The sequence below is a fragment of the Callithrix jacchus genome, chromosome 14 (assembly GCF_049354715.1).
Source record: "Callithrix jacchus isolate 240 chromosome 14, calJac240_pri, whole genome shotgun sequence".
NCBI lineage: Eukaryota > Metazoa > Chordata > Mammalia > Primates > Cebidae > Callithrix > Callithrix jacchus.
The window spans coordinates 20,941,909-20,965,271 of NC_133515.1; the positions used below are offsets into that span (position 1 = coordinate 20,941,909).

A 23,363-nucleotide genomic window follows, 5' to 3' on the forward strand; every position below is an offset into this window, starting at 1 on the left:
ACCCACATAGAGGGTTGGCAGCAGGCAGGGTTCAAGGCAGGTTGCAGGCAGGTCAAATCCTGTTGACTGTTTTGCTTGGCTTGAGTCATATTTGAAAAACATCCAAATTAGTTCAAAACATAGAAATTTTCATAATAAAAACTCAATTTTCCAGCTTTCCTTGAAGAATTGGGATCAGGGTGCTGGTGGGTTGATGGCTGCTTCTGTGAAAAGACCTGGCTCCTAGGTCATGGCCCCTCCAGCATGGGACAGGGGCCCTGGGGTGTGCCGCTGTACCTGGCCTAGAAAGTTCTGGACTTGGACTTGGACCTGGGAGACTGGGGCTGGTGCTTCCTGGTCTCTCCTCTTTACCTGCTCCTGGCAGCCCTGTGTGAGAGAGCACATCTTCAACAGGAGGCCCAGGGTACCTGCAAAAGATCAGATTCCCAGTGACGTAGGGACACGGGGACCTTTGGTCAAGTGGGCATTTGGGAAGTGGTGCTTAGTAGCAATCGTGAACATGTAAGGGAATCTCTCTGCTGCCTTCTAAGATAGAATAAACCATTCCTTTCTTTTAAAAAGATTACAGTGTGTTTTTAAAAATGTGTTTTTAAAAATCATTATTATTTTACAAGACCCGTGAAGTCCACGTGGTGCTTTATAGGGCATATCTGGCTACAGCTGGTGTACTTCTGGGTGTTTTATGGCAAATTATTCTCAGATTACCCTTTAATGCAGGAAGGTCTGCCTGTTGTCTGAGCTCCCTGGGTCATATGGAAACCCCTCTGACTTGGTGCAAAACAGCTGCCTCAGTCAGCTGTTCCAAAAAAGGAGCATTTTCAGGCTGAAGCAGCAGGAGAAGTTTTGAAATGTTGAATTACTCTTTCCTTGCCATTAAAATGTGATTTAATTTTGATACTAACAAATTGTGTAAATCTAAAGTGAAGTACTCAGAATGGAGTTTGTTAAGTGTGTTCTGGCATTACTTACAGTATGCCCTGGGGGGACATTCCCCAGGGAGGACAGCACAAAATTTCACTGACCTCCATGTCCCAGGACCTCAGCCCAGCTGGGCCAGGGTCAGGGGCCAACCCATGGGCCTCCCCCTCTTCTCTTCTGGGTCCCTGCTGAGATAAGCAACAAAGGGGTCAATTGTCTGAGGCCTCCTTTTGTCTGAGGGGCTCCATGAGCCTCTCTGAATGCCAAAGTGTATCCGTGCGCATGGATGAGCCATATGTATGAGTGTGCATGTGTGCATATGTTGTGATACACACGTGTGTGCGCATATGCATACATGTATGCACATGTGAATATACATGCACACAAGCACTAAAAGACTGCATGTGTGCATGTGCATGTCTGAATGTGGACAAGTATACGTGTATGTGCCTGCATGTGTGCACACGTGTGAATGTTCATGTGTGGGTGCAAGTGTTTGCACACACAGAGGCAGTGGTGAGGCTTAAAGAGTTTTTGAGTTGCAGATACGTGAGAGCAGGTGAGGGGCCTTAGAGGGGACTGACCAGATGGTGGAGCTTCCTAAGGTAGAGGAGGAAAAGCATCTCATCTCTCAGGAGATCGCACAGTTGCCTTTACCTGACATTTGCTATGGCACAAAAAGCCTAGAGATTCTCCTACCTCCCCTGCTTTCTCTGTAGGAATGAGGAAGAGCAGGCATATGGAAGCTTCTTACACGGTTCATTTGCCTCATTGGTCTGTTGCAACCTGGGGTTTCAAGGGAAGACCCACAAGAACTTTTCTACACTGTTCCAGCCTCTTCAGGCCTTCCTCATTGGACCCAGTGCATTCTATGTGATATTTCAGTTATGTTTCCAAAATGTCTGTGAAATACCCTGTTCCCATCCATCCCGGAAGTGGGTTCCCATGTAGCCTGGGGGTTTTTCCCCTTCCCCAGCTGTCCTGTGCCCTTGCAGGGCCTGTTCATGCAGAGGCCGGCCGGGAGCCCTGGCTGCTCTGTCATTTGGTTTGAGCCATTCCTGTCCACTGGAGTTTCTTTGATTCACACTTTCTTCCTACACAAGCTGTCCTTTTAAGAACAACAATAAAACATTCTATTCAGAAGCCAGGAAAAGACTCATAAAAATGCTTCATTGAAATTCATCTTTGTGAAAGATTCATCTTGCAGCCCCTTTAACCAGCACAGCTGTCATGAGCAACTTTTTCTGTGTGTTTTTTTCTTCTTGTCCTTCCCACCCCATTTCTTCTTCCTACTCCAGCAAGGGCTTATCTTTCAACTGTGGAGAAGCCACCAATTAAACTCTACTCCAAAGCTTATCAAAATATTCAGTCAGTAAAATTATCTTATAATTAGCCTCACTGTAAGCCAGAACGTTTTAATCCCAGGAAACGGAAAGTTATCCGGCATGTAAAATCTGTCAATTGCTCATCCTGACCTTCTGGCTACAGTTTCTGCTTTTATTTCTTTCCCAAAGTAATTTCTTCCTTGTTCTTCAAATTCTTGATTGTCTCTGAGGCATCTTCCTCTTCTGTTTGCTTAAGTTTCAAAGAAAAGTTACTCCTAGTTGAGAGAGAGAATTGAAAAATTCAGGTGAATCACCCTGATTTCATATATTTCATGCCTTCACTTGTAGCTGTTCTTTTTGCAAACATGAGCCTCTGATTGCTGATGGCTCGTCCTTGTTGGTCTCGTACTTTGGATGCCTGCAGTGATACGCATGGCTGAATTTTTCTGGAGCCCAGCTATTCAAACAGTATCTGGGGGTTCTGCAGGATGTCAAGCTGGACAGGGGTGTTGGACTTTCTTATTTCAACCATTTCTCTTCTCTTAGCTCTCCCTCCCCATTCACCTTTCACTGCCAGGGGACCCTCTTGTCACCCTGCACCACCTGGGACAGCACCATGAATGTGATATCCCCACCCTGATCCTCTTCAGATCAGCATCAAGGGAACCATAAATGATGTTTGGGGATTTTAAGGTGGAACTCAGACTTCAGCTACAGAAATGACATTCGGATGATGCTTAGGTTCTTAACTATTGTGAGCTTCTTAAACTAGTCTTGCTGTAGGTATGAGTGGGCTAATGAGACTTACACAGGCATGTTTGACCATTCATCGCTTGTTGCATAACAAAATATTTTCAAAGTTTCCAAAACTAATTGAAAAATTAAATTCTGGAATGTACTAACATTTTGATAAATGGAATATTGCCTGAATATAGTGTTACTAGAGGTAGTTATTATTTACAGAGTTTTTCCTATCTGTCACACAGTAGTCATACACATACACACACCAAAATACAAACACATAAATATACAAAAATTGTTTCATCCTTACATTAATTCTGTGAGAAAGTAATTATTCTGCCCATTTTACAGTTGGGAAAATTGAGGCTCCAACAGTTTCAATAACTTGCTGATGCAACTGAACTTGACTGGCTGGCCTGACTCTTACTATCCTTTCTGTGAACTATGCAGGGCCCATGTCATGTGATTTGACCCCCACTTATGCTTGAGAGGTTTCCGCATCCCCCCTGCAGAGTAAAGAGGAAATCACAGCTCACCTCAACTTCCACTTGTTGCTGTGCCCAACAGCTGAGTGCACCATATCTTGATGTCACATGTGAATTTCAGGCTCAATTTATTTGCTGACCTCAGAGCTGAGGCTTGCTGGCCTTGAGCTTACAGGATCAGTGTGAAGGCTGTAATGATCCCATAGGGAGACTCTGGTTGAGGTGGCCTGGGCTCCACTTAGTGCTTCTAAGGTAGGAGATAGAGAAGGAACCAGCTCCCAGGACCCTGCCATGTGTGGCTGTGTTCCCCTAATGCCACCCTTGGAATCGCCACATGCTCCAATTCCATCTTTTTGTGACTGTGTCTTGGAGCAAGAAGACCTATATTTTGGAAGGCATTTCTATTGAGAGACACCTCCTGTCTAATCCACAAGTAAATATTTTATGCCTCTTTAAGTCTCTATAAAAATACAAATTTTCAGCTGGGTGCAGTGGCTCAAGCCTGTAATCCCAGCACTTTGGGAAGCCGAGGTGGGTGGATCACGAGGTCAAGAGATCGAGACCATCCTGGTCAACATGGTGAAACCCTGTCTCTACTAAAAATACAAAAAATTAGCTTGGCACGGTGGCGTGTGCCTGTAATCCCAGCTACTCAGCAGGCTGAGGCAGGAGAATTGCCTGAACCCAGGAGGCAGAGGTTGCGGTGAGCCGAGCTCGCGCCATTGCACTCCAGCCTGGGTAACAAGAGCGAAACTCCGTCTCAAAAAAAAAATACAAATTTTCTTTAGGAACTAAGTTGAAACTAAATATGTCATTAACATATGTTAATTTTGAAGCATTAACTGTAGGAAATTTTCGGAATTCTTTAAAACATAATTGTGTTAAGTTTATTTTCTTGTGAATTCTGCATATTCTTGATATTACTTAATTTGTTTTTCTCTCTTTTTAATTACAGCTTGGGTTGACGATAGCCATTCGCTATAGCCACCGGTAAATGTTTACCTTTTTGTTTCTTTTAAAAATTATCCTTACCAGTTTGTAGCTCTTGGTTTGCTGAAGTCTCAGGTTTTGAGCTTTTTTTTGGTGGCTGCTTCCCTGTGATGTCAGTGTCACAGATGGAATTGTTCTGTTGCTTGATTGGCAACAGCACATTGCTATTTAGAGGAATGAGGTCTTGTGAGAACTTGGTGGTCGATAGCACATTTCTTTTTTTTTTTTAAAGGGATATTCTAGGTCATGACACAGAAGCACTATCTGGGTAATGTTCTCACTAGAAATGATGAGTTCGTGTCGTTTGTAGAGACATGGATGAATCTGGAGAACATCATCCTCAGCAAACTGACACAAGAACAGAAAATGAAACACCGGATATTCTCACTCATAGGTGGGTGATGAAAAATGAGAACACATGGACACAGAAAGGGGAGTACTAAACACTGGGGTCTATTGGGGGGAAAAGGGGAGGGCCAGTGGGAGGGGGAGGTGGGGAGGGATAGCCTGGGGAGAAATGCCAAATGTGGGTGAAGGGGAGAAGAAAAGCAAAGCACACTGCCATGTGTGTACCTACGCAACTGTCTTGCATGCTCTTCTCATGTACCCCAAAACCTATAATCCAATAAAAAATTAAAAATAAAAAAAATAAAAAAATAAAAAAAAAAGAGTGAGACACTCTTAGCATGTCCCCGAAAACAGGAACACCCTGCATGAGAGATGAGTCCCAGCAGAGAGAAACCCAGCAAGAGTTTGTCTGTGAAGCCCTAGCCACCCACTCCATGCTGGGCCTCTCTCTGTGTGTCTTAGGATGTCTGACAGTGGCAAAAATCCCCATTTTTGTCTTGCTTCATGATTTCTACCTTGGTCTCAACTGTATCACACTGATGAAAAATGTTTGCTTTTTGTGTTGGTATCAACCTTTTCCCCTTTGCATGCATCAAAATGCATTGAGATGTTAAAGTAAGATCCAGCCCTAGCAGAGGGGTGATAAGCAGGGTCCTTCCTGTCCTTACAAAAACTGTGCTCACAGCCTCCCAAAGTGCCACTCTCTGGTCATAGGCTTTGGGCTTGGGGATGTCTGCTCAGCTGCCTACAAACAACCCAGAGTCACCTAATTTCAAAACAAGTTTTCCTCCTAAAAATGCTCATAACAAGAGTATGCATGGTTTCAATATACATGCGAATTGGGCAATTGTAGGCAATCCCTGAGATCTAGAAAACTGCAGGGGAGCCATGTAGATTACAGCAGGAGGAGGGCAGGAGAGTTCTCAGCCCTTGGAATGAGACTGTGGGAAGAAACGTGCTTATGTGGGACATATCTGGAGACTTGTGAAAGAAACTGCTCCAGAGAGGCTCAAGGTCATGGAAGGGAAAGAAATATATTTTCCTGGCCCGTTGCTGGGTACATGGCTGAGTCCCCATAGAAAAGTCAGATTAACTAGAGAAAGCATGCAGATTTATTTAATACAAGTTTTACATAACATAGGGGCTCTCACAAGGAACTAAAGACCCAAAGTAACAGAGGAACCTGTATGTTTTTAATGTTAGTTTGATGGAGAAGTGGACAGTTGTGGAGATGGATAATTGGACAAAGCAGGTATGATCTAATTGTGATAAACTGGGCGGGAGATTGAGGACTTAACAAATTTAGCCTGTTTGTTCAGATTCTTCTCTGTGGTCCTGTGTCTTCAGAGATAAGTATTTCTCTGGGTATATGGAGGCTACCTCTCAAATGAGTTTTATGGCTTGTATCAGGGGAAGATGGGAAGGGGAAGGTGAGAGTGACCTTCCTGCTTCTGCTGTTTTCTCAAATGTCAAGGTGCTGTTTTCTCAAATGCTGAGGTGCCCCATCAATTGCTTGTATGTTTCCAGTTCTATCTCTGGTCTTTCATGAGGCAGATGTAACTGCTTGTCCAAGAGCTGTACTCTGTTGTATAAGGCAATCTCCACTGTCATTAGAGCCCATGGTGGGTGAAGATGGTATGTGGATGCTTGGAGTAGAAAGAGAGCCACATGTATACACTCACGTCAGCAGCCGTGGGTTTCTCCTCTAGAGAACAAGCTCCTTTGTCTGCATCCCCTCTAGAGCCGGCATGTGCTGGGTCTTGAGTGCCAGGCCTCAGTCAGGGTGGTCCATCTTGTGGCTATTTACTTAATATCCTCCTCCTAGACCTATGGTTCTAAACCATGGTGATTTTTGCCCTCCAGAGACATTAGGTGACATTTTGGTTGTCCAGACTTGGGGAGGTTACTACTGACTGGCAGCTATGGTGGAGAGGCCAGGGATGCTGTTAACCACCAGTAAGTGCCTGGTTTAGCTACTCACAACAAAGAGTAATCTGGCCCAAAATGGGAAGAGTGCCTGGGTAGAGAAACTGCCTTGACTGAGAGCTCCTGATGGAAAGGACAGTATTTATTCCTCTTTCCATCTTCAGGGCCTGGCAGGTATCATGAGCTCAGTTGGCCTAGGCTGAATCAAATCAGTGCTTAAAAGGCCCACATGCATGTTGGTTTTTGTGTTGATAAAATACTCTCAATATTCCCTGAGAATTTTTGTTCTATTTGTTTGCTTGTTTAAACATAGAAATTAAATCAGCTTTCAGTTAGTCATACTGGTGGGTGAGAGAAAAGAGTAGTTCTTCAAAAATGGTAGATGCCCCAGAATCCACTTACTGTTGTCTGTGCAAGGATCCAGAGACACAAATGCATAGTAGGACTCACTCTCACCCACTAGAGCCAGCCCGAGGCCCTTTCTTGTTTGGTTTGCAGGCATGGGGAGGGTGTGCTCTGCCCTTCACACTCTGCAGTATATGCTGGCAGCAACTTCTGGGGGGAAGAAGAGAGGGGAAAGAAGAAATTTGCAGGCACACAGTGGGTAGAGGATAGCATTGTTGGTACAAATTCCCGACATCTTCTGCCTGTAGCTCTTTGTGATCATCTAGGCAGAACCTGGCGCATCTCCATGAAGAAGGCAGGATGTGGAGGTTCCGTACCAGGTGCACTTGGGGATTCGAACTCAGGCCTCTGACTTTCAGCAAAAGACTTGTTCCCCAAAGTGTGTTACCAACACCAGCCAGGGTGCTGGGATGGTTTCCTAGGGCTCAGAGTCTTGATTCAGCCCCAGCCTCTAGGGAGGGTGCTTGTTTGCTGGCCACCAGCAGGAGGATAAAGTGGTGTTTGCAGAGTGTCAGGGCTGGAATGGCAGGCCATGCCCACGGAAGATTTTCTTGTTTAAGTAATGACTGAGAGCATTAAGGAGACTTCAGGTGGGGGGATGATGTGGCAGAGGCCACTGAGACCCACCATCTGGCAGAGATCTGGAAAGCTCTTGTTCAACCCCAGGGAGAGGTGGCCAGAGGGACCAGTTTCTATTTCCTCCCTTGAGAACGAGAAGGGGACAGTGGCCCCTGTCCTCTGGCATAGAGTCAAGGAGCAGAGATTACTGCTCTGCTCAGCCTGGCACCTCACCCCCACCTTCTGTGGAATGTGTCCCACCTAAATGGCCAGCAGATGTCCCCTGGGAGGAAACTACCTACCTGTGCTTTAAGAAACTCTCCCAGTTGAGAGAAATGACCTACCACAAGGGACTTATCTTGCTTGAAAGGAAACCTTTAAGAATCTTCTTTTAAATCGCATGTTTTCTGCGATGAGTGTAGGTAGGAAGAAAGGAAACATTAGGTGTTGGAGACAAACTGCTCATATGGAGGAGAATTCTGTTGTTTCATCCTTTGTACTTGTTACATCTCTTTTGTATACCAGAAAGCAAAGGTAGAAGAAAAACACAGTGATTCTGCCAGTTGCCAACAGTTAATCCTGACCTTATAACTAGTCTTGATGTGGAGGAGACATCAGTGTGCAATGCTTTAGATGACATACTGCTTAATTGCTTCCTCATTTAACTGTCATAGCCCCTAAAATGGGTGTTACTAATTTTGTTTTAGAGATAAGGGCCCTAATGCTCAGAGAGGTTGATGGGTTGTCCAAGGCCACATAGCCACTTAATGAAAACCATGTTCTTTCTAGCATTTTAGGAATCTCTGTTGACCTGGGCAGAGCTCTGAATGAGAGACACCATTTGAGAAAAGGCACCAAACAAATCAAAAAGCAACTTTACAAGAGAAGATACAAAAGTGTACCTGATTGCTTGCCAAAGAAATAAAATAGATGATACGTACTGTGAAATACAGCAATTTCTCTTTATCCTTTATCCCATGCTTTGCTTTCTGTGGTTTCAGTTACCTGCATTCAATCTTGTTTTGAAAATATTAAGTGGAAAATTTCAGAAACAACTTATGAGTTTTAAATTGTGTACCATCCTGAGTAATGTGATAAAATCTGAAGCCATCCTGCTCCATCCCATCCTTAATGGAATCTTCCTCTTGTCTAGATTACCCACACATTAATCACTTAGTAACTGTCTCAGTTACTAAGTTAACATCATATGTAGTGTTGAAAGATTGAATGCTTTCTACCTAAAATTAGGAACAAAACAAGAATGTTTTTCCATGTCTATTCAACATCATGTTGAGGTTCTAGCCAAGACAAGTAGGCAAGGAAAATAATAAAAGTCACGTAAATTGGAGAGGAAGAAGTAAGCTATCCCTTTTTGCAGATAATGTGCCTTCATATATAGAAAATCTTACAGAATCTACCAAAAATTTATTAGAAATAACATTTTCAGCAAGATAAATCAATAAATAAAAATCAATTGTATTTCTATAGGCTAGCAATGAACAATCCAGAAATGAAATTAAGAAAATAACTCAATTTATAATAGCATCAAAAAGAATAGAATACTTAAGGGTACTTTTAACGGAGAAGTTAAAGAAGATGTGAATATATGGAATATATATGTTCATGGATCAGAAGATGTAATGTTGTCAAGGTGACAATACTCCCCAAATTAATCTACAGATACAACGCAATCTCTATCAAAATCCCAGAAGCCTGTCTTTTTAGAAACTTACAAGCTGATCCTAAAATTTGTGGAAATATAAACAACAATCTTGAGAAAGAGTAACCAAGTTGGAAGACTCAGATTTCTCAATTCAATAACTTAATACAAAACTGCAGTAATCAAGACAGTGTGGCACTGGAATTGAATAGATATGTAGGTCAATAAATTTAAATCAAGAGCACAGAAATAAATCCCTAAATTTGTGGCCAATTTATTTTTTACAAAGATGCTAAGGCAATTCAATGAAAGAATGGTCTTTTCAATAAATGGTGCTAGCGCAACTGGATATTGATATGCAAAAAATGAAGTTGGACCCATATGCAACAGTTAAAATGGAGCACGGGCCTAAATTTAAGACACAAGACAATAAACCTCTTAGAGGAAAACAGGAGCAAATCTTTGCAACTGTAGGTTAGGCAGTGGTTTCTTAGAAAGAATACCAAAAGCACAATTACAAAAGAAAAATAGTATATGCCTTGGACTTCATAGGAAGTAAAATATTTTTTGTGCTTCAAAAGTCACCATCAAGAAAATGAAAGATAATCCATAGAGTAGGTGAAAATATTCTGAATTATATATCTGGTATATACATCTGGACTTGCATCTAGAACATATATGAATTCTTGCAGTTCAACAATAAAATGGCAAATAATTCAATTGGAAAATGGACAAAGATAAGATCCAAAGGTATTTCTCCAGAGAAGATGTACAAATAACCAATAAGCACATGAAAAAGTACTAAAAATCAAGCATTCCTATACACCAATAACAGACTTAAAGAGAGCCAAATCAAGAACAAACCACCATTCACAATTACTACAAAGAGAATAAAATACCTAGGAATACAACTTATAAGAAATGTAAGGAACCTCTTCAAGGAAATCTACAAACCACTGCTTAATGAAATAAGAGAGGACACAAACAGATGAAGAAACATTCCATGTTCATGGTTAGGAAGAATCAATATCATGAAAATGGCTATGCTGCCCAAAGTAATTTACAGATTCAACGCTATCCCCATCAAGCTACCATTGACTTTCTTCACAGAACTGGAAAAAACCACCTAGAACTTCATATGGAACCAAAAAAGAGCCCGCATAGCCAAGTCAATTCTAAGCAAAAAGAACACAGTGGGAGGCATCACACTACCAGACTTCAAACTATACTACAAGGCTGCAGTTATCAAAACAGCACGATCCTGGTACCAAAACAGAGATATAGACCAGTGGAACAGAACAGAGGCATCGGAGGCAACACAACATATCTACAACCATAAAATCTTTGATAAACCTAACAAAAACAAGCAATGGGGAAAGGACTCCCTGTTTAATAAATGGTGTTGGGAAAACTGGCTAGCCATGTGCAGAAAGCAGAAACTGGACCCCTTCCTGACACCTTACACTAAAATTAACTCCAGATGGATTAAAGACTGAAACATAAGACCTGGTACCATAAAAACCCTAGAAGAAAATCTAGGCAAAACCATTCAGGACATAGGAGTAGGCAAGGACTTCATGACCAAAACATCAAAAGCATTGGCAACAAAAGCCAAAATAGACAAATGGGACCTAATCAAACTCCACAGCTTATGCACAGCAAAGAAACAGTCACTAGAGTGAATCAGCAACCAACAGAATGGGAAAAATTTTTTGCAGTTTACCTATCTGACAAAGGGCTGATATCCAGAATTTACAAAGAACTCAAACAGATTTACAAGAAAAAAACAAACAAGCCCATTCAAAAATGGACAAAGGATATGAACAGACACTTTACAAAGGAAGACATACATGAGGCCAACAAACATGAAAAAATGCTCATCGTCACTGGTCATCAGAGAGATGCAAATCAAAACTACATTGAGATACCATCTCACGCCAGTTAGAATGGCGATCATTAAAAAATCTGGAGACAACAGATGCTGGAGAGGATGTGGAGAAAAAGGAACACTTTTACACTGTTGGTGGGAGTGTAAATTAGTTCAACCATTGTGGAAGACAGTGTGGCGATTCCTCAAGGCCTTAGAAATAGAAATCCCATTTGACCCAGCAATCCCATTACTGGGTATATATCCAAAGGACTACAAATTATTCTACTATAAGGACACATGCACATGAATGTTCATGGCAGCACTGTTTACAATAGCAAAGACCTGAAACCAACCCAAATGCCCATCAATGATAGACTGCATTGGGAAAATGTGGCACATATACACCATGGAATATTATGCAGCAATCAAAAATGATGAGTTTGTGTCCTTTGTAGGGACATGGATGAATCTGGAAAACATCATTCTCAGCAAACTGACACAAGAACAGAAAATGAAATACTGCATATTCTCACTCATAGGTGGGTGATGAACAATGAGAACACATGGACACAGGGAAGGGAGTACTACCCACTGGGGTCTATCGGGGGGAATAGGGGAGGGACAGTGATGGTGGGGAGCTGGGGAGGTATAGCTTGAGGAGAAATGCCAAATGTGGGTGAAGGGGAGGAAGGCAGCAAAACACACTGCCATGTGTGTAACTATGCAACTGTCTTGCATGTTCTGCACATGTACCCCAAAACCTAAAATGTAATAATAAATAAATAAATAAATAAAAATAAAAATCATTATTTGTCAAGGAAGTAAAAAGCGGAACAACAATCAGATAAAACTTCACATCCACTAGGATGGCTATAATGAAAAAGATAATAACAAGTTGACAACTATGTAGTGAAATAGAAACCCCATACATCGCTCGTGGGTATGTAAAATGGTATAGTTGCTTTGGAAAACAGTTTGGCAGTTCTCCAAAATATTAAACATGAAATTACCATATAACACAGCAATTCTACTCTTAGGTATATACCCCAGAGAAATGAAAACATATATGTGCACATGAATGTTCATAGTGACATTTTTTATAATAATGAAAATGTAGAAACAATCCAGATGTCCATGGATTCACAGATGGGTAAACAAAATCTGGCACATTCACATAGTGGAATACTGTTTGGCAATAAAAAAGAATGAAGTACTGATACATGCTATAACATGGATAAACCTTGAAAACATTATGCTAAGTGAAAGAAGCTAGTTACAAAAATCATGCAGTATAACTCTATTGATATAAAATTTCCAGAATAGTCAGGTTGATAGAGATGGAAAGTAAATTGCTAGGGACTGAAGGGTAAAGGAGGTGTAATAGGCCAGTCTTGAATTGCTATAACGAAACACCTGAGGCTGGGTAATTAATGAAGAAAACAGGTTTAATTGGCTCATGGTTCTCAGGCTATGCAAGCATGGCGCAGGCATCTGCTCTGCTCCTGGGTAGGCCTCAGGGAGCTTTTCTTCATGGCAGAAGGTGAAGTAGGAGCAGGCATGTTACATGGTGCAGGAGCAAGAGAGAGTAGGGGAGGTGCCACACACTTGAAACAATTAGATCTTGTGAGAACTCACCCCAGTGAGGACAGCATATTGCCAGGAGGAATCCACCCCCTTGACCCAAATACCTCCAGCCATGTCCCACCTCCCAAACTGGGGATTACAATATGAGATGTGGAGGGGACATCCAAACTGTATCAGAAGAATATGAGGAGTAATTGCTAATAGGTATAGACTTTCTCTTTTGGGTGATGAAAATATTCTAAAATTATATGGTGATGGTTGCACAACTCCCTACATATATTAGAAACCACTAAATTGTACACTTTAAAAGTACGAATGCTGTGATATGTGAAATATAGCTAATAAAACTATTGAGAAAGAGAAAGGAGAAAAAAAGAAATCAGATGGTGTGAGTCCTCTAAGTATTTTTTTTTTCTCTCAAAATTATCTTGCTATTCTAGATTCTTTGCAAGTCTGTTTAGATTTATTTGTGATTGCATGGATTCTATAAAGCAATTTGGGCAGTATTGTGTCTTTTAGATTAATGAAGCCGATATATCTGTTCTAAGTAATGTTTAGTAACTTACAATGTAGAAATCTTGTACATTTTCCACTAAATGTAGTTAAAAGGCATTGATTTTTAATTAATTCCCAATTGTTTGTTAAAATTTAATGGAACTATAACTCATTATTTTGTATTAACCCTTATTGTCGCTAAATTTACTTATTAGTAATTTCTTTGTAGGCCATTTAGAATTTTCTACATATACAATGTATCACATACGAGTAAAGAGATTTTTACTTATTTTTTCCACTATTTATGATTTTTTGATTTTTATTTTGTTTTGGTTTTGCCTTATTAGACTGGACAAAACCTTCACCACAATATCAAGTAGCAAAGGTGAGAGAGGACATCTATATTGTTCTTGACTTCAGGTGAAAATGCGTGCAGTATTTCACCATTAACATGAACGTTCACTGCAGATTGTTATTGCCTTTCTTGTTTCTTTTAATTTTTAACTCTTGTGGGTATATACGAGGTGTTATATTTAAGGGGTAGGTGAGAGGTTTGCGATTTGAAATAAGCACATCACAGAGAATGGAGTATCCATCCCAAGCATTTATTCTTTGTGTTACAAACAATCCAATGACATTCTTTTAGTTATTTAAAAATGTTCAATTAAGTTATTACTGACTGTAGTCACCCTGTTTTACTATTAAATAGTGTAGGTCTTATTCATTCTTTATAACCATATGTTTTTGTTATTGTTGTTGATGCCCTTTATTAGACTGAGGAAATTCCCTTTAATTCCTAACTGGCTGAGTGTTTTGTTCATGTATGTTCAATTTTGACACAATTTTTCTTTCTCTATTTAGATGGTCATATGATTTTTCTCCTTCATTCTATTAAATGAGTTACCTTACTTTTCAAATTTTGAGCCAATTTTCATTCTTTAAAATCTTTGGTCATGTGCCATATATATATATATTTTAACGGAATTTTGCTCTTGTTGCCAAGGCTGGAGTGCAATGGGGTAATCTTGGCTCTCTGCAACCTCCACCTCTTGGGTTCAAGCGATTCTCCTGCCTCCGCCTCCCAAGTAGCTGGGATTATAGGCATGCGCCAGGCACCACGCCCAGCTAATTTTTTGTAGTTTTAGTAGAGACGCGGTTTCACCATGTTGGTCAGGCTGGTCTGAACTGCCGACCTCAGGTGATCCGCCCACCTCGGCCTCCCAAAGTGCTGGGATTGCAGGCGCCAGCCACCGTGCCCGGTATTCTTCTTTTTTCTTTTCTTTTTTTTTTTTTGAGAATAAGTCTTGCCCTGTCACCCAGGCGGTTTGCAATGGCGCGATCTTGGCTCACTGCAACCTCTGCCTTCAGGGTTCAAACAATTCTCCTGCCTCGGCCTCCTGAATAGCTGGGATTACAGGCGCCTGCCACCATGCCTGGCTAATTTATTTTCTAGTTTTATTTTTGGAGATGGAATATCACTCTTGTTGCCCAGGCTGGAGTGCAATGGCAGGATCTTGGCTCACTGCAACCTCCGCCTCCCAGGCTCAAGCTATTCTTCTGCCTCAGCCTCCCGAGTAGCTGGGATTACAGGCATGTGCCACCACGCCCGGCTAATTTTTTGTATTTTTAGTAGAGACAGGTTTCTCCATGTTGGTTAGGCTGGTCTTGAACTCCCGACCTCTGGTGATCCGCCCACCTCGGCCACCCAAAGTGCTGGGCTTATAGGCGTGAGCCACTGTGCCTGGCCGCATTATATATTTTTTAAGTTAGAGTTAATTGACAAATGTTTTTGATAAGGATTTTTGTGTGTATGTTCATATGGAATATTGATTTATAATTTTTTTACTGGAAATTTTCTTGGAAGTTTTTGATATCTTCCAAGAAAAGTGTTGTATTGTCTTCATAAAAGAAACAGGAAAGCTGTCTCTTCTCCTCTATTTTTCTTAAGGAGTTTACATAAGATTGCTCTTATTTCTTTCTTAAAAGCCTGATAGTATTTACTAAGATGGTATGGATATGGGTTTTTAAATTTTTTTATTGGAAAGTTTTTAATGACTTTATTAATTTCTTTAACAAATATGAGTCTTTACTCTTGCCAGTTTTTTCTCTTGTCAGTTTTGTTACCCTGTATTTTTTGAGGAATTTGCTCTTTACTAATTTGTAAAATGTAAATGTTAATAATTTTCCTTATTATAATATTAATGTCTGTAAGATCTGTGTCAATGTTACTTCTTTTATTTGGAAAGGAAAAAAATTTTTGGCTTCTTTTTTTTCTCTGCCAATTTTGCTAGGTATTTTTCAGCCTAGTTAATCTTTTCAAATAACCTACTTTGCCTTGGATGCTTTTCTCAAAGATTTTTTTCCCATACTTTAAGTTCTGAGTACACCTGCAGATCTTGCAGGATTGTTGCATAGGTATGCACGTGCCATGGTGGTTTACTGCTCCATTGCCCCGTCACCTACATCAGACATTTCTCCTAGTGTTATAAAGTTGTTCTTCAAAACCAATGAGAAGGAAGACACAATGTACCAGAATCTTTGGAACACATTTAAAGCAGTGTCTAGAGGGAAATTTATAGCTTTTCTTAAACTTATGTTCATTTTCTGTGTTACTGATTTAAGTCCTTGTCTATTCTTTTTCACTTTTATTTTCTTGGATTCTATTTCTGGCTTCTGAAAGTGGAAGCTTAAGTTATTGATCTTAAACATTTCATTCTTTCTAAAATAAAAATTTAATACTATGTATTTCATATATCATAATTTCATAAGTCAAATATTTTTCTATTGTTTTTAGTTCTTCTTTGACCTATGAGCTATTTAGAAGTGTGTGGTTGAATTTTCCAACAAGGTATTTTCCAGATACTATTTTGTTACTGATTTCTAACTTAATTCTACTTTGGTCAGAAAACACACCCTCTATTTTTTCAATCTGTGGAAAATGGATACTTGTTTTATCTTCATGTGTGATGTATGCTGGTAAATATTTCATGTGTACTTAAGAGCACATAATAAGCCCTTGTTGGATGTAAGTTCTACAAATATAAAGTAGAGCAAGTGGTTAAAATGTTTTTGGAATATTCTATACACTAACTGATTTTTTGTATTTTTTATATCCTTACTGATCTTTTTGTTTGCTTACTATGGCTGTGAGAAGAATGTTAACATTTCTAACAATGATTGTGATCTTGTTTATTGTTTTCTATTTTTGTTATTTTTCCTTTGTGTACTTTTAAACTTCATTACTTAGCATACACGGATTTTGGATTGTTGTGTTTTCTAGAGGAATTTAGCTTCTCATATTTGTTAAATGCCTCTTCATTTCTGATAATTTCTCTCTTTTCTTGAAGTCTACATTCTTTGTTATTGATATAGACATACCATTTTTCTTATGCGTCATCCTTTCATGGTATATCTTTTAATTTTAATAAAAGATATTTTAATAAAGAGCATGTGATAACATTTTGCTATTTACTCAGTCTGATAATCTTTTACTTTGGAGTGTTTAGCCCATTTTAATTTACTATAAATTTTCATTTGGTTGGATAGGTCTACCATTTTGCTCCTTGCTTGGCATTTGTTCTATATTTTCATAGTTTTTTCATTTTTCCTTTTTGTTCCTTTTTAGGGATTATTGAGTATTTTTAGAATTCTAATTTATCTTCTCTCTTAGCTTTTGTATTTTATTTTTTATTTATTTTTATTTTTTTGAGATGGAGTTTCACTTTTGTTACCCAGGCTGGAGTGCAATGGCATGATCTCGGCTCACCGCAGCCTCCGCCTCCTGGGTTCAGGCAATTCTCCTGCCTCAGCCTCCTGAGTAGCTGGGATTACAGGCACACGCCACCATGCCCAGCTAATTTTTTGTATTTTTAGTAGAGACGGGGTTTCACCATATAGACCAGGATGATCTCGATCTCTTGACCTCGTGATCCACCCGCCTTGTATTTTATTTTTTTTAAGATACAGCATCTTGCTATATTGCCCAGGCTGATCTCAGAATTCTGGGCTTAAATGATTCTGTTGCCTTAGCTTCCTGAATAGCTGGGATTGTAGATGTGGGCCACCACACCCAGCTCTCTTGCCTTTTACTTGTACTTCTCTGCTTTTTCTTTTTCCTAGTGAGTACTCTAAGTATGGTAATTTTCACATTGTCATTATCCACCTTTAATTGATATTTTACCACTTTATATACATTGCAAACTTAGAAGAATAGAATTTCATTCATTGCTTTCCATTCTTTGTGCTACTATTGTCTTATTTTTTGCTACATATATTAAAAACCACCTAGTACATTGTTATTGTTTTTATTTTAAGCAGTCATCTTCACTTTAACATCTTATTCTGAAATACCTTTAGTCTTACAGAATAATTGCAAAGAATACAGAAGGGTTCCATATATTCTTCACTCAACTTCTCTAATGTTATCATTTTACACAATCATGGTTCAGTTATCAGAACAGGAAATTAACATTTATACAATATACTAACTTAATTACAGTGTTGATTTGGATTTCCCCAGTTTTTCCACTAATGTTACTTTTCTATTCCAGGATCCAGGACAGAATACAACTTTACATTTAGTTGTCAGGTGTCCTTAGTCTCCTCTAATCTGGAAAAATATCTTAGTCTTTTATTGTTTTTCATTGTCTTAACACAATCTTTTTCTAATTTAAAATTTTTGTGGTACACAATAGGGATATATATATATATATATATTTACAGGTTACATGAGATATTTTGATACAGGCATGCAATGTACAATAATCACATTAGGATAAATAGGGCATCCATCACCTCAACCATTTATCCTTTATGTTGCAAGCAATTCAATTATACTCTTTTAGTTATTTTTAAATGAACAATTAAATTTTTTTTTACTGTTACCACCCTGTTGTGCTAGCAAATACTACGTCATATTTATTTATTTATTTTTGCCTTACCCCTTTGAAGTGTACTGGCAAGGTATTTTGATTGGATCTATGTGGTGTTTTCTCACCAATCAAACTGAGATTATGAATATTTGGAAGGAAAAGCACAAAAATGATGTGCCCTTGTTATCACTTCATATTCTGGATACATGATATCAGAGTGTCTTATTACTGGTGTTAAGCTTGATCACTTGGTTAAGGCAGTGTCAGCTAGCTTTATTCACGGAAAAGTTACTATTTCCCTGTTTCCATACTCTATTTTTAAAAAAATAAGTCACTAAATCTAGCCCAAACTAAAAAAGAATTAAGCTCCATATCCTGAAGAGAGGAGTGTCAAAATATTTGTGGCAACAAAGTAAAACCACTATGGTAATTAATAGTACTTGTGCGTGGGGGGGATATTTTGATGCTTTGCAAGCATTCTGTTTCTCTTTAAAGTCATACCCAATAATTTAAGCATCCATCAATGGATCTTACCTGAACCGGTTATTATCAGTACTTTAATGATAATTTTCTGTTTCTCAACAGCAGACACACACACACACACACACACACACACACACACACACGGGGGAAGAGAGAAGAGAGAGATTCTTCTGTAATAAAGAGTCGTCTCTTTTTCTATTTATTTACTTAATCATTTATTTATATCAGTTTGGATTCATGGATATTTATATTACTCTTTGAATTATAATTCATTACTATCATTACTTACTTAGTTTATTTAATTTTTACAGCTTTGGCCATTGGGAGCCCTGCTCAACCTCCGCCTCCTGGGTTCAGGCAATTCTCCTGCCTCAGCCTCCTGAGTAGCTGGGATTACAGGCACGCGCCACCATGCCCAGCTAATTTTTTGTATTTTTAGTAGAGACGGGGTTTCACCATGTTGACCAGGATGGTCCCGATCTCTTGACCTCGTGATCCACCCGCCTCGGCCTCCCAAAGCGCTCGGATTACAGGCTTGAGCCACCGCGCCCGGCCCGGTACTTTGGGTTTTTAAAGACTTCGTGGGATACTAATCCCTAGGCATCACCTTCACTCCACCTTAGTCCTTCTCAGCACACTCTCAGAAGTTGGAACATCGTTATCCTTGTAAGAAATACCAAGCTTATTTTGATTATTAAGCAATTATTTCTTCTCTTCTTGCTGGTGGGTGGGGCAGTTTGGTTTGGGTAGTGTTATACTTTTGTCTAAATATTTGAGTGAAACTGCTTTTTTGCTATTGAGTGGGCTGGTTACTAGCAGGTTGGTTTTTCCTGCTGTTGATTGTTACTATTGGCATTAACTTTTAGAATATGAGCTGGTGAGATTAATTTGTTTTAATATCCCAGCTAGACATATGGCCTTTAACTGACCTAAAGAGGTTTGTTGTGATTTAATTTTTTCCCTGTTCCTTTTTCATCAGTAAACCCAAAAATAGTCTAACCTTAAAAATTGAGTTGATGTCCTTATAGGTCACTACACCTAAATAAACCTGAAGCAGGTGTTTTCTGTTGAACATATTAAAAAATACCTAAAGGAAGCTTAGACGGACTGTGACGTAATAGATGCAATTAATATCAGCCAGTGCCAGCTGTTAAAAGTGTAACCACTGAGCTTTTGATTTTACAGGAAAAAATATCTAGGCAGTATTTTTGAGAGTAACATAGCTGTGCTATTGCATATCTGTTGGAGAGCATCCCAGATTTGCTTACACTCTGTGCCTATGATACTGAGTTTAAGGATTTGGGGCAGGGGTAATTGTTAAACATATTGCTTCTATTCTTGGAAAAGCAGAAGTGTAAAGTGTTAATAATACAAATGGCACTGTGACCTCCTCCACTGAGAGGACTGGTTTATGCCAGATCATTTTCTGGCACACAGGGAGTGGCTTTGACAGGTTGATAACTTTGTAAGATGGGAGACATCTGAAATATTTATGTTTTCCTCTTGTAGTCCCATCTCCACCAGTTAGAAATTTTCTCAGACTTTAAAATAATGCAAGGGCTTGAGCTTTCTGTCATTTGACTTTAAAAGGAAGTTTCCTTCATAGTATTTATCCTCTTATGTAAAATTCTGGTATAAAAGTCTCATCTCCAAATATGTTAAATGACAAAATTATTTTATAAAATGTTGATGCAAACTTTATAACCTTAAGTTTTTGAGAATGCGAAAGTACAAAGAGCAGTAGACTTCAACAGCCGTGAGTGCCAAGAATAATACAGAAAAAGAAGACAGCTGGTGAAGGAGTTTATAGAGTTCTGATCTTAAGATGGTAAGAATGTAAAAAGACCTTGCTGGTTTTTGGGGGATGTTCACTTCTTAAACAATCCAAATCTAAGCTTAGAAGAAAAGTTTAGCAGTAAGCACCTTTATCTTCAGCTTGCTCTTGCCAAGAGAAGAGTGCTTGAGTTACAGAAAGTGTAATTATTGTGAAGAATACAGCAGCCTTTTTGTCAACTTTCCAGATATCAAAATGGACTTTGATATATAAATGGTTTTCTGAGATGACACTGCCTCTATTTCTATAACCATTTCACCTGGACTATCTAATCAGTCCTATGAATGTGTCCCTAAATGTGGTTATTGAAAACCGAATAGCTGCCTCATGACAAGTACATGTTATTTAAGGAGGAAAAAATATTAAATTTTGAATTGTGTAGGCTCCCTATCAATATATATAGAGTTTCTTTTTTCCACACTAGTCAGTGACTTAAACAATTAACCTTTTATATGTTTATAAAAGGTTAATTGTCCTATATCAAACTTATATTAAATAATTCCATCCACTTATGGAGGAGGAGGAGAAAAATGTGGAAGAGGTAAAAAGCCGGGCAAACTTCATATGCCTATGAGTTAGTAAAGATCGAACTAATGTTCCATGTTGAGCTGATTATTTTGATATATGATAATAATTATCTTTGAAGTAGAACAATTCTGTTAACTAGAAAATCACAGGATATATCCATCATATTTTTCAGGACAAATAGTTTTTACTGTGGGGCAAATAGGTTAAAATTACACTTTATGGTATTTGCATTTAGGTTTTAAAGCAAAGAATCTGTAGAGAAATCTATGCAATATATAGTTTGTCCAGATTAGTTTTCATTTGGGAGAAGTTCTGAAATATCTCTAAAGCAGTTTGTTTACTCATCAACTGAAAAGTCCTCCAAAAAGAGAACTATTGGGAAACCATGGTGTGTGGTGGTGGAAAAGAAAAGCTCCCCCAGTTTTTTGGAGGGAATAACTTTAAAAAAAAACTTAAATGGCTAAGTTTGCTTGGTGCAGTTAAGAATTAAACTTGTCAATTTTAACATTGCCGTTACATTTGAAATAAACTTATGTGTTGTTCTGTTAAAAAAAAAGATATAAATGACTTATGCATACTGTGATTTAGTCTATGGATTTATTCTGAAATTGCTAAAATGTCACCATATAGTGACCATGAAAACCCCTTTAAAAAGATCAATGAATCCAGGAGCTGTTTTTTTTTTTTTTTTTTATAAAATTAACTAAATAGATAGACTGCTAGCTACACTAATTAAGAATAAAAGAGAAGAATAAAATAGACATAATAAAAAACAATAAAGGAGATATCACCATTGATCCCACAGAAACACAAACTACTATCAGAGAGTACTATAGACACCTCTACACAAATAAACTAGAAAATCTAAAAGAAATTAATAAATTCCTGGAAACATACATCCTCCCTAGACTAAACCAGGAAGAAGTTGAATCACTAAATAGACCAATAACAAGTTCTGAAATTCAGGCAGTAATTAATAGCCTACCAACCAAAAAAAAGCCTAGGACCAGACAGATTCACAGCCAAATTCTACCAGATGTACAAAGAGAAGCTGATACCATTTCTTCTGAAACTATCCCAAACAATTGAAAAGGAGGGACTCCTCCCTAACTCATTTTATGAGGCCAGCATCATCCTGATACCAAAACCTGGCAGAGACCCAACAAAAAAGAAAACTTCATGCCAGTATCCCTGATGAACATTGATGCGAAAATCCTCAATAAAATTCTAGCAAACTGAATCCAGCAGCACATTAAAAAGCTTGTCCACCACAAGCAAGTTGGCTTCATCCCTGGGATGCAAGGCTGGTTCAACATATGCAAATCAATAAACATAACCCATCACATAAACAGAACCAATGACAAAAACCACAATTGTCTCAATAGATGTAGAATAGGCCTTAGATAAAATTCAACATCCCTTCATGTTAAAAACTCAATAAATTAGATGTTGATGGAACATGTCTCAAAATAGTAAGAATTATGTATGACAAACCCATAGCCAATATCATACTGAATGGGCAAAAGCTGGAAGTGTTCCCTTTGAAAACTGGCACAAGACAAGGATGCTCTCTCTCACCGCTCTTATTCAACATAGTATTGGAAGTTCTGGCCAGGGCGGTCAGGCAACAGAAAGGAATAAAGGGTATTCAGATAGGAAGAGAAAAGGACAAATTGTCCCTGTTTGCAGATGACATGATTCTATATATAGAAAACCCCATTTTATCAGCCCAAAAGCATTTTAAGCTGATAAGCAACTTCAGCAAAGTCTCAGGATACAAAATCAATGTGTAAAGATCACAACCATTCCTATACACCAATAATAGACAAACAGAGAGCCAAATCATAAATGAACTCCCATTCACAACTGCTGCAAAGGAAATAAAATACCTAAGAATACAGCTTACAAGCAACATGATGGACCTCTTCATGGAGAAATACAAACCACTCTTCAGGAAAATAAAAGAGGACACAAACAAATGGAACATTTCATTCTCATAGATAGGAAGAATCAATATTGTGAAAATGGGCATAATGCCCAAAGTAATTTATAGATTCAATGCTATCCCCATCAAGGTACCACGGACTTTCTTTACAGAAATAGAAAAAACTACTTTAAATTTTATATGGAACAAAAAAAGAGCCTGTATAGCCAAGACAATCCTAAGCAAAAAGAAAAAAGCTGGAGGCATCAAGCTATCTGACTTCAAACTATACTACAAAGGCTACAGTAACCAAAACAGCATGATATTGGTACCAAAACAGGTATATAGACCAACGGAACAGGGCAGAGAACTCAGAAATAGCACATCTACAACCACCTGATCTTAACAAACCTGACAA

At 38.8% G+C, this 23,363-nt stretch overlaps 1 long non-coding RNA gene across 1 annotated transcript; it reads left to right on the forward strand.

The window, feature by feature from the left end:
• Positions 1–4,397: 4,397 nt before the first annotated feature.
• On the forward strand, positions 4,398–8,801 carry LOC118147235 (uncharacterized). The gene is made up of 3 exons (XR_004733423.3): positions 4,398–4,459; positions 4,692–4,853; positions 8,486–8,801. It is a non-coding gene; the product is annotated as an uncharacterized LOC118147235 (long non-coding RNA).
• The last annotated feature ends 14,562 nt before the right edge of the window (positions 8,802–23,363 follow it).